Genomic DNA, 14,866 nt, shown 5'->3' with positions numbered 1-14,866 from the left:
TCATAACAATAGTTTCATTGTTCATAAAAAATAAGTGATAAGTACCAAATAAAAAAAATATGTAGCTCACTTAATTCTTACTATGCCTTAGCCAAAGGGTTACACATGGAACATAAAGTGCCTCAGAAAATAATTGAAGACCTTCCCGTGAAATGCTATTTTCTAAGCGGCACTATGAAAAAACTCCATTTTCTCAGCTTTGCATCCATCTATTGTATCTCTGCAAATACAGTAAATAACTTCACTGTTCAGAGCAAAAAGAAAAAGCCGATGCCATGCAACAACAAATCGAGGACTGTGCCAACCTAACAAAGGTTTCTGTACCATTTGCCCGGTACAACATTGTATCTCCTGCCAAAATTATCATCATTTCATTTTCAGAAAATATAGAATGAAAATACAATCATATGCAAAGATAAAATCAGAAGGACTTACTTTGCATATTATAAACCTCCACTCAGGTTAGGATTTCAGTAAGAATTGTATACTAGAATTGGCATAACAACTTCTAACAAAAATCTGCCCTTTTTGTTAATCAATTCTATAACACATTCTAATTTTTTTGTGGAATGTGGGGGGTGGGGGGAGAAGGAGGAGATAGACAGTAGAGAACTCAACATCAAAATACAGAGAAACTAAATAAGTCCTATGCCCAAATATATCCAATTTAGAAACTACACTACACAGAGTACACCCTGGATTTAATGAACCTCAATTTAATGGACTTCAGAAATACGGGATAAAATCCATAATCTTCCAATATTGTTGTAATCACAGCAAAATATCGTGTCTATCCACCACAACTGTCAATGCCTGCCACCTGCTCCCCCTATTAGTCCACTGAATCAAGAGTTTACTGTAATTAACCCTTTGACTGTCGCAACCCCCAATCCTGAGGTGTCTCCTGGTGTCGCAAAATTTAAAAAAAAAAAATTATTTTTTCTTATGAAATGATAGAGAATCATTTCCCGATTGTAATGACACCAAAAAAAAACAAAATTTGATGGAAAACTGACGGAATTATGCTCTCGCGAAGTTAGCAACCTCAGCTCTGTTTACAAATCGGCGATTTCGCCCACTTTGAGCCCTATTTTCGGCTAATTCCATTGTTCCAGTCGCCCAAACTCATAGCTATTTCTTTAGAACTCCATTTTTTCTATCGATTGAGTACAAGAAACTGCCCATTTACCGATTTCAACTACCTAATAATGTGGTCAGAAATTTGCAATTTGGCCAATTTCACGAAAACTAAAAAATATGACAATTTCAAAATAAGGTCCAGAATGAACAATGCAGACATTCCTGGCTCTAAAATAACATTTTCTTTGCTCATCAGTCGTCTCCAGGCCCCTCTGATATTACTCTTGCTTTCTATTTTGAATTTTTATTCAAACAAAAAATAGAAGACTTACTATTATGCAGACTACTGCAATACTGTAATAATTGTATAAATAACATCAACCCATTCATGACTGCATATTAGAATGGCTAGTTGGACATTTATTGGACAATGGCATCACTTGTTTACTTTTGAACATTGGCAAAAATCAAACATTTCCCCTACTTTGAGCTCCATTTCTAGGTTCTTTTTATAGTAAAATCAATCAAAATCACCTCTATTTCTATAATATGTTTTCCATTCTATCAAATGAGACCAAGAAAACGAGAATACACCCATAAATACTATACGAAAATAGACCACAAAGTCGGCATTTTAATTAAAAAAAAAAACGGTCAGAGTTTTTTTTTTCTCATTATGCACTGCGTGCTCCAGGATTTTTTTTATATGGTGCACACTGACCACACAGACCCATTCTCTCACATGTGGGCCTACCAGCTTTTTCCTGCTTGATTTGAAGCCACTAGAATTTATGAGTATATATACGTCAAACACGGTACCTCGTAAGACGTATATATACGGCCGCGACAGTCAAAGGGTTAATAGTGGTAGATACAAAAAAAATTAACCCTTAAACTGTCCAAACGTAGAGCTACGTTTTCACCACTAGAGCTCTGAATGTAGATATACGTTTTTTTTTACATTTGAAAGCATGTAAAATAAAACGTAAATCTACGTTTGGAGTGCTAGCAGTACAAACACAGATCTATGATTGGACTGTTGAAGGGTTATAGCTTAAAATTATGTATACACAGGTAGGCAAGATTTTTACTTAGGAATATGTTTGTATTTTGTTTGTCTTTTGCTTTGTAGATTATTACAAAATTTACAATAGTCTATTTACTTGAATAATATTTTTAGAACACACTACCATGTATTAAAATTTTGTGCAAAAAAGTAAAGAATTTTGGGTATAAATCACAATGGTAATTAACTGGCAATCACTAGAGTTCATCCCTATCCTTATTTATTTATTCAGGTTCATTAACCCTCATTTTTATTTTATTTTACTTAGAATGAATTTTGAAGTTTTAGTGATTATACAGTAGCTCTATACTCAATAATAAAAATATCCAAATGCTATGCACAACCTTGGTGTTTTCCTAGAAAGGAATATATGCTGCTAACCTACTATTACAACTATATCGCCTTGGAAAATGGTGTTATCATTATCATTTAATAATATATATATATATATATATTATATATATATATATATATATATATATATATATATATATATATATATATATATATATATATATATATATATATATATATATATATATATATATATATATATATATATTTTTTTTTTTTTTTTTTTTATTTTTTTTTTTTCAACAAGTCGGCCGTCTCCCACCGAGGCAGGGTGACCCAAAAAAGAAAGAAAATCCCCAAAAAAAAAATACTTTCATCATCATTCAACACTTTCACCACACTCGCACATTATCACTGTTTTTGCAGAGGTGCTCAGAATACAACAGTCTAGAAGCATAAACATATAAAGATACACAACATATCCCTCCAAACTGCCAATATCCCAAACCCCTCCTTTAAAGTGCAGGCATTGTACTTCCCATTTCCAGGACTCAAGTCCGACTATATGAAAATAACCGGTTTCCCTGAATCCCTTCACTAAATATTACCCTGCTCACACTCCAACAGATCGTCAGGTCCCAAGTACCATTCGTCTCCATTCACTCCTATCTAACACGCTCACGCACGCTTGCTGGAAGTCCAAGCCCCTTACCCACAAAACCTCCTTTACCCCCTCTCTCCAACCCTTTCGAGGACGACCCCTACCCCGCCTTCCTTCCCCTATAGATTTATATGCTTTCCATGTCATTCTACTGTGATCCATTCTCTCTAAATGACCAAACCACCTCAACAACCCCTCTTCTGCCCTCTGACTAATACTTTTATTAACTCCACACCTTCTCCTAATTTCCACACTCCGAATTTTCTGCATAATATTTACACCACACATTGCCCTTAAACAGGACATCTCCGCTGCCTCCAACCGTCTCCTCGCTGCTGCATTTACCACCCAAGCTTCACACCCATATAAGAGTGTTGGTACTACTATACTTTCATACATTCCCTTCTTTGCCTCCATAGATAACGTTTTTTGACTCCACATATACCTCAACGCACCACTCACCTTTTTTCCCTCATCAATTCTATGATTAACCTCATCCTTCATAAATCCATCCGCCGACACGTCAACTCCCAAGTATCTGAAAACATTCACTTCTTCCATACTCCTCCTCCCCAATTTGATATCCAATTTTTCTTTATCTAAATCATTTGACACCCTCATCACCTTACTCTTTTCTATGTTCACTTTCAACTTTCTACCTTTACACACATTCCCAAACTCATCCACTAACCTTTGCAATTTTTCTTTAGAATCTCCCATAAGCACAGTATCATCAGCAAAAAGTAACTGTGTCAATTCCCATTTTGAATTTGATTCCCCATAATTTAATCCCACCCCTCTCCCAAACACCCTAGCATTTACTTCCTTTACAACCCCATCTATAAATATATTAAACAACCATGGTGACATTACACATCCCTGTCTAAGACCTACTTTTACCGGGAAGTAGTCTCCCTCTCTTCTACACACCCTAACCTGAGCCTCACTATCCTCATAAAAACTCTTTACAGCATTTAATAACTTACCACCTATTCCATATACTTGCAACATCTGCCACATTGCTCCTCTATCCACTCTATCATATGCCTTTTCTAAATCCATAAATGCAATAAAAACTTCCCTATCTTTATCTAAATACTGTTCACATATATGCTTCAATGTAAACACCTGATCTACACATCCCCTACCCACTCTAAAACCTCCTTGCTCATCCGCAATCCTACATTCTGTCTTACCTCTAATTCTTTCAATTATAACCCTACCGTACACTTTTCCTGGTATACTCAGTAAGCTTATTCCTCTATAATTTTTACAGTCTCTTTTGTCCCCTTTCCCTTTATATAAAGGGACTATACATGCTCTCTGCCAATCCCTAGGTACCTTCCCCTCTTTCATACATTTATTAAACAAAAGTACCAACCACTCCAACACTATATCCCCCCCTGCTTTTAACATTTCTGTCATGATCCCATCAGTTCCAGCTGCTTTACCCCCTTTCATTTTACGTAATGCCTCACGTACCTCCCCCACACTTACATTCTGCTCTTCTTCACTCCTAAAAGATGGTATACCTCCCTGACCAGTGCATGAAATTACTGCCTCTGTTTCTTCCTTAACATTTAAAAGTTCCTCAAAATATTCTCGCCATCTACCCAATACCTCCATCTCCCCATCTACTAACTCCCCTACTCTGTTTTTAACTGACAAATCCATATTTTCCCTAGGCTTTCTTAACTTGTTTAACTCACTCCAAAATTTTTTCTTATTTTCATTAAAATTTCTTGACAGTGCCTCTCCCACTCTATCATCTGCTCTCCTTTTGCACTCTCTCACCACTCTCTTTACCTTTCTTTTACTCTCCATATACTCTGCTCTTCTTATAACACTTCTGCTTTGTAAAAACCTCTCATAAGCTACCTTTTTCTCTTTTATCACACCCTTTACTTCATCATTCCACCAATCACTCCTCTTTCCTCCTGCCCCCACCCTCCTATAACCACAAACTTCTGCCCCACATTCTAATACTGCATTTTTAAAACTATTCCAACCCTCTTCAACCCCCCCACTACTCATCTTTGCACTAGCCCACCTTTCTGCCAATAGTCGCTTATATCTCACCCGAACTTCCTCCTCCCTTAGTTTATACACTTTCACTTCCCTCTTACTTGTTGTTGCCACCTTCCTCTTTTCCCATCTACCTCTTACTCTAACTGTAGCTACAACTAAATAATGATCCGATATATCAGTTGCCCCTCTATAAACATGTACATCCTGGAGCCTACCCATCAACCTTTTATCCACCAATACATAATCTAAACTACTTTCATTACGTGCTACATCATACCTTGTATATTTATTTATCCTCTTTTTCATAAAATATGTATTACTTATTACCAAATTTCTTTCTACACATAGCTCAATTAAAGGCTCCCCATTTACATTTACCCCTGGCACCCCAAATTTACCTACTACTCCCTCCATAACATTTTTACCCACTTTAGCATTAAAATCCCCAACCACCATTACTCTCACACTTGATTCAAAACTCCCCACGCATTCACTCAACATTTCCCAAAATCTCTCTCTCTCTCCTCTACACTTCTCTCTTCTCCAGGTGCATACACGCTTATTATAACCCACTTTTCACATCCAATCTTTATTTTACTCCACATAATCCTTGAATTAATACATTTATAGTCCCTCTTTTCCTGCCATAGCTTATCCTTCAACATTATTGCTACTCCTTCTTTAGCTCTAACTCTATTTGAAACCCCTGACCTAATCCCATTTATTCCTCTCCACTGAAACTCTCCCACCCCCTTCAGCTTTGTTTCACTTAAAGCCAGGACATCCAGCTTCTTCTCATTCATAACATCCACAATCATCTCTTTCTTATCATCTGCACAACATCCACGCACATTCAGACTTCCCACTTTGACAATTTTCTTCTTCTTATTCTTTTTAGTAATCTTTACAGGAAAAGGGGTTACTAGCCCATTGTTCCCGGCATTTTAGTTGACTTTTACAACACGCATGGCTTACGGAGGAAAGATTCTTATTCCACTTCCCCATGGATATAAAAGGAAAATTAATAAGACCAAGAACTATTAAGATAAAATCAAAGAAAACTCAGATGAGTGTGTATAAATAAATGTGTACATGTATGTGTAGTGTGACCTAAGTGTAAGTAGAAGTAGCAAGACATGCCTGTAATCTTGCATATTTATGAGACAGACAAAAGACATCAGCAATCCTACCATCATGTAAAACAATCACAGGCTTCGTTTCACACTCACTTGGCAGGACGGTAGTACCTCCCTGGGTGGTTGCTGTCTACCAACCTACTACCTATATATATATACAGTGGACCCCCGGTTAACGATATTTTTTCACTCCAGAAGTATGTTCAGGTGCCAGTACTGACCGAATTTGTTCCCATAAGAAATATTGTGAAGTAGATTAGTCCATTTCAGACCCCCAAACATACACATACAAACGCACTTACATAAATACAATTACATAATTGGTCACATTCGGAGATAATCGTTATGCGGGGGTCCACTGTATATATATATATATATATATATATATATTATATATTATATATTATATATATATATATATATTATATATTATATATATATATATATATATATTTATATATTTATATATATATATATATATATATATATATTATATATATATAATATATATAATATATATAATATATATAATATATATAATATATATATATATATATAATATATATATAATATATATAATGTAATATATATAATGTAATATATATAATGTAATATATATATATATATATATATATATATATATATATATATATATATATATATATATATATATATATATATATATATAGATAGATATATATATATATATATATATATTTATATTTATTTTCACAGATTACCTTAAGATTCACCTTCCCCAAAAGATGCTCACATGAAGATAGCCCTTCCAGTTTACTTTACCAGAAGATTCAACACCCAAATTCAGTTCACCTCATTATTTGTCTTTTAAACTTAACCTCACCTCACCTAAAGTTTAACCACCCGGACACTACCCAGGGGTGGGAGATCTTCAAGTGATCTGAAACAATAAAAACAGTAAACAAAGATTTCCAGAAATTAAGTGCTAAAACATCACTAATAACCAAACAAGCAAGAGCTTATTGAGTATGTATGGGAAAAACTATTCTAGTTTAAGCATACACTAGAAATGTTAAAATCAAACAATTATATACTCTGGTACAGTACATGAAACAGAAAAATTAATCACAGAGGTATCACCTTTCAACTGATAAAGACACCACACTACTACCACAATATCTATAGACAGATGCTAGTGAGGTGCTACTGATATGAGGAATTGGAGCTACCATCCCTTTCCTTGAATCAAACCCAATTACTTGCCATAGCTTGCCCACAAATTTACAATAATACGTACATCCATTGATATTATTTTGAGCGTGCTTATGACTTATTACCAATAAGTAATGACAAAACTGTTTTACACTAAATTTAATTCTTTACTTAATATTGTATTTAGATGCCCACTTTGCTGGTAATCAATGAAATGTAGCATATTTCTAACAGCAAATGATCCTTAACCTTTACCAAATTCCAGAGTAAAATACAACTCTATTAGAATCTTGTATACTGAATGGAAATACTATACTGTATATACCTGTGGCACACATGACAGCAGTTTTGAGGGCTCTACCTTTCAATTATTATCTGAACAAAAATGTGACTTAATGCTTCCATCACAAAGTTATAGTATATTACAATACATATAATCATTATCGATATTCAAGAAACATGTTATGATTTGAATATACTAGGATTCATTGCCTGAACCAGCAAAAGGTTCCCTGCCAATCAATTTAGGGCTATAATTAAAAATCTTTTCATCTCCCAAACTTAACCATACCAATACTGCATTAAATCATTCGACCTGTTAGAAACGACTCAAGAAATCCCCCCAAAAAAATTAGACTGCTGGATCAATCTAAAATATTAATACATGCCTAAAATTGTACTGTTGTAACATCATAAATTGTACTAACTGTAATACTGTACTGTTATTTGTTATTTGCTACCTCACTACCATAAATCTTTTAAAATTTTTGACTACCTCACTTTTGTAATAATGTAAAATAACGAATAATTAAAAATTACCACTTCATAACCTGTGTCTAGTTTTAAGTAGTCTGTAAGTAAGTTTATTCAGGTATACACAAAGAGTTACATAGATTATCATACATAGCAGCATATGTGTTGAAAACCTAGGATAACCCAAAAAGTCTAAGTGGCTTTCTTTGTACTTAACAATATTTCGTAATATTTAAATCACACATTGTAAACTTTATAAAGAAATAAACATTTGAATTTGATATAGTAATAATGTAAGCACTTGGATCATTTTCTGTTAAGCTATTTAAGATGGGTTCTGTTTATTTAACTTTGGTTATGGAAAATTACATAAAATGCCCTTTTTGTTCTTATTGCTTTTCTTAAGTTTAAGCTGTAACAATGAACAGTATTTCTGAATTGATTTTAAATAAATAAACATCAATCTATCTATCTACTAAATCTGCATACCTAACATACTTCCCTACTAAACTTTAAGTTTAATAACAAAAATTCTAAAAAATTATAGTTTATTATTTATATAAAAAAAAACAAGAGCCCTAATGTTGCAAAAAGCCTTACATAAAGGTGTAAGCAAATGTCAGTAGGCTTGTGTATCTCCAGATAATAGTCCTACAATCCATGTATGAATTTCCTTATATACACAAGCAGCATTTTTACTAAATATATCCTTGCACAATCTTCTCGGTATACAAATCTTTTTATAATTAGTATACATTCTACACTCTGCTTTCATTTTATCTAATCATTTAACTTGGTCACACTTGCATATGCCTATACAATACTCAAATCAATAATTTTGTAAACATAACACTACTCCCTATAATGGCATTAAATAAAATGCTGTTGCTATGTAAGAGTTGTGTAAACATCAAGTTAAACTGTAAACTGGGTATTAAGACTGGTAATATCAAGTTAAAACAACAAGAATAAATGCCTCAAGTTTAGATTGTTTCTACTACTGGCCATCACACCTGTATAAACCCGTCAGGGCATCAGAGATGCCAAACTGGGTCCTGTGGCACAGGTGATGCAAGTATGCCAGGCACAGCTCACCGTGTATTACAGAATTGTGTAAATAGCTGAGGTAGACTGGTCACCTCTGCCCCTCCCACACTACCTGACACACGTCAAACACCACTTTTAACCTTTCCTTTTTCCCGTAGCGCCGTACACCAGCCTTCTCACACACACCTGCCACAATATATATCCTCTACGGGGAGAGTGAGAGAGCTAGGGCGCCTGGGGAAGCCACAAGAGCCTTAATTAGCGCGGTACTTGACACTAGTTGTGGTAGCAACATGGCCGCTGGAGTCCAGCCACCACCAACACAACAAACCTCAACTGACAGCTATAACCTGTCTCACCAGACATTACTGCCTCCTTACACCCCCTCACACCCTTCCTTGGACATTACTGTACTAGAAGCTTTACACGAGGCAGAATCTACGAGCATACCTACTCTAATACGGCCCACGATCTCAGCCGAACACACCACCACTATCAAAACATCAACTCCACCAAACCACTCCTATGTTTTCGATCGATTTTCCTGGCAGGCGAGGGGAGACGCTCTCATTTTCCTCCTCAACACAGCTCTACTTACGCTAGGAAAATCCACAGGGTGCAACACTAGTCAGGGACACATATATCCAATGTTCCTGAACGCTCCACCGAGGAATTTGAGTTGTAATTTTGAGGAATATTGTCTTTTCTAATTATGATTTTGCAAAGGTGGGGTAGAGCCCGTGCACTGAGTGTCGGCGTCCCCGTGCCTCACTGATGACGTCACACACTCGGAACACCTCGCCCCCGCTCGGCCACGCTCGGTCATACAACCATCGAGAACACAAACATGGCAACACATTTAACAACTTCCTTACCACACAATCATTAAACAGTAACAACTTACCGCGAAATATTAACGATTCTTCTTATTGAGAATTAGTATCTATTCACCATATTCAGCTTTATCGTTGGTGAGTAATGAATTAGAAGATATTTTTGTCTCCACGGGAGGCTGGATGTGTTATATCCTACCACAAAACTTCACTCTGCTGCATTACCACACCCTTCCATTGAAGAAAATGGTTATAACGAAAATCTTCAGAGAAAACGGTAACAAATTTCCCGTCAGTCGGAAGAAAGCACAAAATTTAAACACCAAATACTGTCTACCCATCTTTGAGTATATGTAACAGTGGATGTTACAAGCATCCCAACATCAATAAGTCACTTTCTTTAATTTCTGGGGGTTATCTTACGTAATTTACAAATATTATTATGTAAGACAATAGACCTTACTGGAGGTGCGGTAATTATTATATATGACAAAACAGGAAAGTAGCAAACACTGTGGTAAATAAATGTTATAAAAGTTATTGGTCATCTACCAGTGAAGTGATGTAGTCAGGTGGACTTATTACTTTACTGATGATGCCACTGAACAGCTCTTCTTCCAAGGAAAGTGGAGCTACCCCTCACTTTCTCCTGGATCAAACTTTATTACTTCCCATTTCTCAAGTGCTGTATGACCCCTACGGGTTTAACGTTTTCCCACGAAATAATTTGGTACTCGGCCGATTTCGGTCATTAATTATAGTTTGACATGCAAAATATTAACGTGGTTTTGTACTTGATATATAATATTGTAGTGTATTTGTGTATACCTGAATAAATTTACTTACTAAAATAGCTTAACTCCTGAATAAGAAATACTTATTCAGTCATCGACACCATGCCCAGCCCTTCTAGGGTAGGGTAGGTGCCTGAGCCCGAGCCTTTAGCTCATAAGACTGTCATTCCCATTAGCCCCCTTGGGGCGGGGATGGCAGACCAGAGAGGCCTAGCTTGTGGCTAGGCCTGGGGACAGTTAGTCCCAAAGATGAGGAGGTACTTGTGCCTCCTCCCATGGGAGACTTAGGTTTCAGACACTCCCTAAAGAGGGAACCAAGGCCCGGGCCGGGAGAATACCGGCTAATCTTTAACTAACTAACTAACTAACTACTTATTCAGTGATGTGCGTCAGTTGTACTTATTGTAAAATGTAACTTAATACCCGATTACCGCCGAGTATTTATGGGTAACTGTAGCCACGATCATTATTATATTATATTCTAGTCTGCCCTAGAAACTTGAAATCTGAAGTGCACTACATAGATGACTTCTGTCCTAAGTGGTGCTCTGTTAGACCTGTATATATTTTTTTTGTTTTTGTTTTATGTATCCATGAGGACCCAGGGAGTACTTTAAGTGGTTGCCTGACTGGCCGTGGCCTGGCTGGCAAAGCTCTCGCTTCACACACGGAGGGCCCGGGTTCGATTCCCGTCGGGGTATTTAGATGCGTTTCCTTACACCTGTTGTCCTGTTCACCTAGCAGGAAGTAGGTACCTGAGTGTTAGTCGACTGGTGTGGGTCGCATCCTGGGGGACAAGATTGAGGACCACAATGGAAATAAGACGGACAGTCATCGATGACTCACTGCCTTTATTTGGTTATCCTGGGAGGCTAACCCTTCAGGGTTAAAAATCGGAACGAAATCTTATCAAGAATTGCTTTTGTTAATGGATTATTTTTTCATTTATAATTCGAAAATGCCTAGGCCTATCAGCTACAAATTTTCACCACTAGTACACCGCAATCAGAGTCCATGCAAGTGTTAGCATGTGGTCAGTTTTATATAGGACATTCCCGGATTTCATTTGCATTCGATAACTTGAGAAATCCACTTCTAATGGCATCAAATCTTCAACAGTGGTTATCGAAAGTCTTTAACCTGATTGACACTGACTAATAAATATGTCAATAAAAATCCACGCTAAGCGTGTATATTTTTCCCACAGTTCTACCAGACTGTGGGAACAATATACACCAGTAAACATTTATCAGTGTAGATTAATTGTAGGTTCATTGATTGGCATATTTATGTTAAATTGAGGTTAAATTACAACCATAACATCAAAATTATTATATGATTAAAATTTAATATGATTATAATTTAACCCTTTAGGTTATAATCATAACATCAACATGATTATAATTTAATATGATTGATTATATTTAATATGATTATAATTTAACCTAATCCTAACTATGCATTAAACCCACAAGAGTCTCCCGGGTTAAAAATTCTAACAAATCTTATCATCATAACCCACATTTAAACCCTTCATACCACTTAATAACTAATTCTTCTTCAGTTATGTTTCAGGGCCACTGACAGCATACTCAGTATTGAGCCCGAATAACTATTTCTCTGGCTTGGTTCTTCTGGAACGGAAAAACACTAGTTTTTCCACACTAGTGTATCCTGTATAAAGGAAAGTTGTTGTTACTGGAGTAACTAACGACTTGTTAATTATATTATTAAAACAGGCTTTTCTGTGAAATAATTTGAACATGTCATTTCGGAACTTTTTCAGTTTTTAAAGGCAGATGCAGCATAATGATAGCTAAAGATAATTTTTTGATGGAAAGCATTATTATTACAATGACAACTAAGCGCTAAACCTACAAGGATCATACATTATTATTATAATCAAGGGGGAAGAGCTAAACCCGTAGGATTATACAGCGCCTGTAGGGGGGATGTGGAAGGTATTCAGGCTTAATTCAGGGAACAGGAGCACAGATCCAATTCCCTTGATCAAGAGCCCTTCACCAGCATCAAGGAACCTCCCTTGAGGGACAAGAATTATACAGCTCTGATGGGAATATTCCAGTATATCTGCTTGTCCCTTCCAGGGAGATTCCTCTTACACCTAGGTATTGGAGCCACCTTCCTCTTCCTTGGATCAAACTTGATTACCTCCCAATTCCCAAACTCTGTACAACTCCCCGGGTTTAGAGCTTCCCCATGAATATAATACTAATAATGAAAGAATTGTAGCAAAGAGAGTATGCTTTACTCTATATGAGAAGTATAAGCCCTTTATGGGTTATTACAGTGCCAGAGGAATGCGAGGTAATCAGGTTTGATCCGAGGAAGGTGATTATTATTATTAGTATTATTATTATTATTATATTCAAAAAGAAGTTAAACCGAGGAAGGTGAATTATTATTATTATAATCAAGGGGGAAGCGAGAAATCCGTAGGATTATATACCGCCTGTGGGAGGATGTGGAAGGTATTCAGGTTTAATCCGGGGAACTGAAGCACAGATCCAATTCCCTAGATCAAGAGCCCCTCACCAGCATCAAGGAACCTTCCTTGAGGGGGTTGAATTACTATACATTCACCCACTTAAGGGATGTGCTTTGATGCCGGTGAGGGGCTCTTGATCCTAGGAACTAGACTTGATCTCCCCTTGAATGACGCCTGAATACTTGCCATTCTCGAGGCACTGCAAGACTCCTACGAGTTTATTATTATAATCATAACCAAGTGCTAAACCCATAAGGTCATACAACCCCTACGAGTTTAGTGTATCCCCATGATTAATATAAACACTATATATCCCAGTCATTGATACAGCAGGAATGTTAGCTATATAAGTTCTAGTTGTGTTTGCAATGTATGTATATTTTTGTCATTAAAGTTGCAGTACCTACTGAGTTGACAGTGAGAGGCTGACCATGTGCAGGATACATTAGTGTACTTCACGGTATTGAAGACAAGCTCTATTGTCACACTGTTTCCAGGTGTAGATTTTTGTTTCATGGGGAAAGCGCCAAATAAATATTGGTCATGCAGCACCTCGCAGTATGGGGGGCAATTAGCTTCAGATTTGGTCCATTTAAAAGGATCGGGGCTCCAGTTTTCTGGATCAAGAGCCCTGTACCTACGTCAAGTGGACGTTCAAACCTCTACCCACTTAAACCCTTCCATTATCAGGTATCTGCCGACACTTCCCGATGGCCCCGGTGGGGCAGGCCCGGGAAGACAAGGCAGCACACCTAGTGTACCTGGCCGTCAAGGACTTGACGCTACTACCTGTCATCGCAAGTCATCCGCCTCCCCCGATGAAGACACCTTCCTATGCCCACTGGCATCATCCTCTCCTCTGTTCCTTCCATCCCTTACACTTAAAAAAAAAAACTTGGGGCTGATATTTCCAGATTGTGAGACTGCTGTTTATATTTCCTGCACAAGATGATATTTATACTGCAGAACCACTGATCCTGCCTGCCTAAACACGTTGAGATATGCCCTTCAATATAGGACGCCAGCCGACTTCAGCCACCTTACGTCCTATACCACTGCAAAACTCCTGACCACGAGTGCTGCGACGATCATTACCAGAGCAAGACGACAGTAGAGACAACAAGTGTCCAAAAGGACGAAGAGGATCCCGTTTTTCCAAGGCAAGACTACTAAACAAGTCATCAAGAAAGATAATGTATGACACTCCCCAACTTTGGGAGCCAATGCCGGGTCACCTCATGGACAAGACCCCAGGCCGGGACCACACCAGCGAACCACTTAGAATAGAATATCAGCTATCCCCGAAGGGGAATCTTCCAGAGATTGCCCTTTTTTCCCCCCTCCAACTTTCGTTGTTAGTTCGCTCATAACTCTTATTATAATAAAAAAGAAGCGCTTAACCCACTAGGGTCATACAGCAACTCATAACTTGAGAACGCCAGAACCAGCTACAAATTTTCAGCAGGAAGGGGAG

At 37.0% G+C, this 14,866-nt stretch overlaps 1 protein-coding gene across 7 annotated transcripts in view; it reads right to left on the bottom strand.

Moving 5' to 3' along the window:
* Gbeta13F (guanine nucleotide-binding protein subunit beta-1) overlaps window positions 1–10,037 on the bottom strand; it is a 161,997-nt gene extending 151,960 nt beyond the window's left edge. For 2 of the 7 annotated variants that reach the window (XM_070087881.1, XM_070087874.1), the window contains exon 1: window positions 9,855–10,037. The gene's annotated coding sequence lies outside the window, so the exon portion shown is untranslated. Of the gene's footprint in view, window positions 1–7,132; window positions 7,185–9,442; window positions 9,462–9,706; window positions 9,785–9,854 lie in introns of those variants that run through there. The other 5 variants (XM_070087876.1, XM_070087877.1, XM_070087875.1 and 2 more) reach the window with 5 other exon arrangements.
* Window positions 10,038–14,866: the final 4,829 nt, after the last annotated feature.

Source organism: Cherax quadricarinatus, chromosome 23 (assembly GCF_038502225.1).
Source record: "Cherax quadricarinatus isolate ZL_2023a chromosome 23, ASM3850222v1, whole genome shotgun sequence".
Classification (NCBI taxonomy): domain Eukaryota; kingdom Metazoa; phylum Arthropoda; class Malacostraca; order Decapoda; family Parastacidae; genus Cherax; species Cherax quadricarinatus.
The sequence above is the reverse complement of the archived record's forward strand: the minus strand, read 5'-3'. Positions and strand labels throughout refer to the sequence as shown.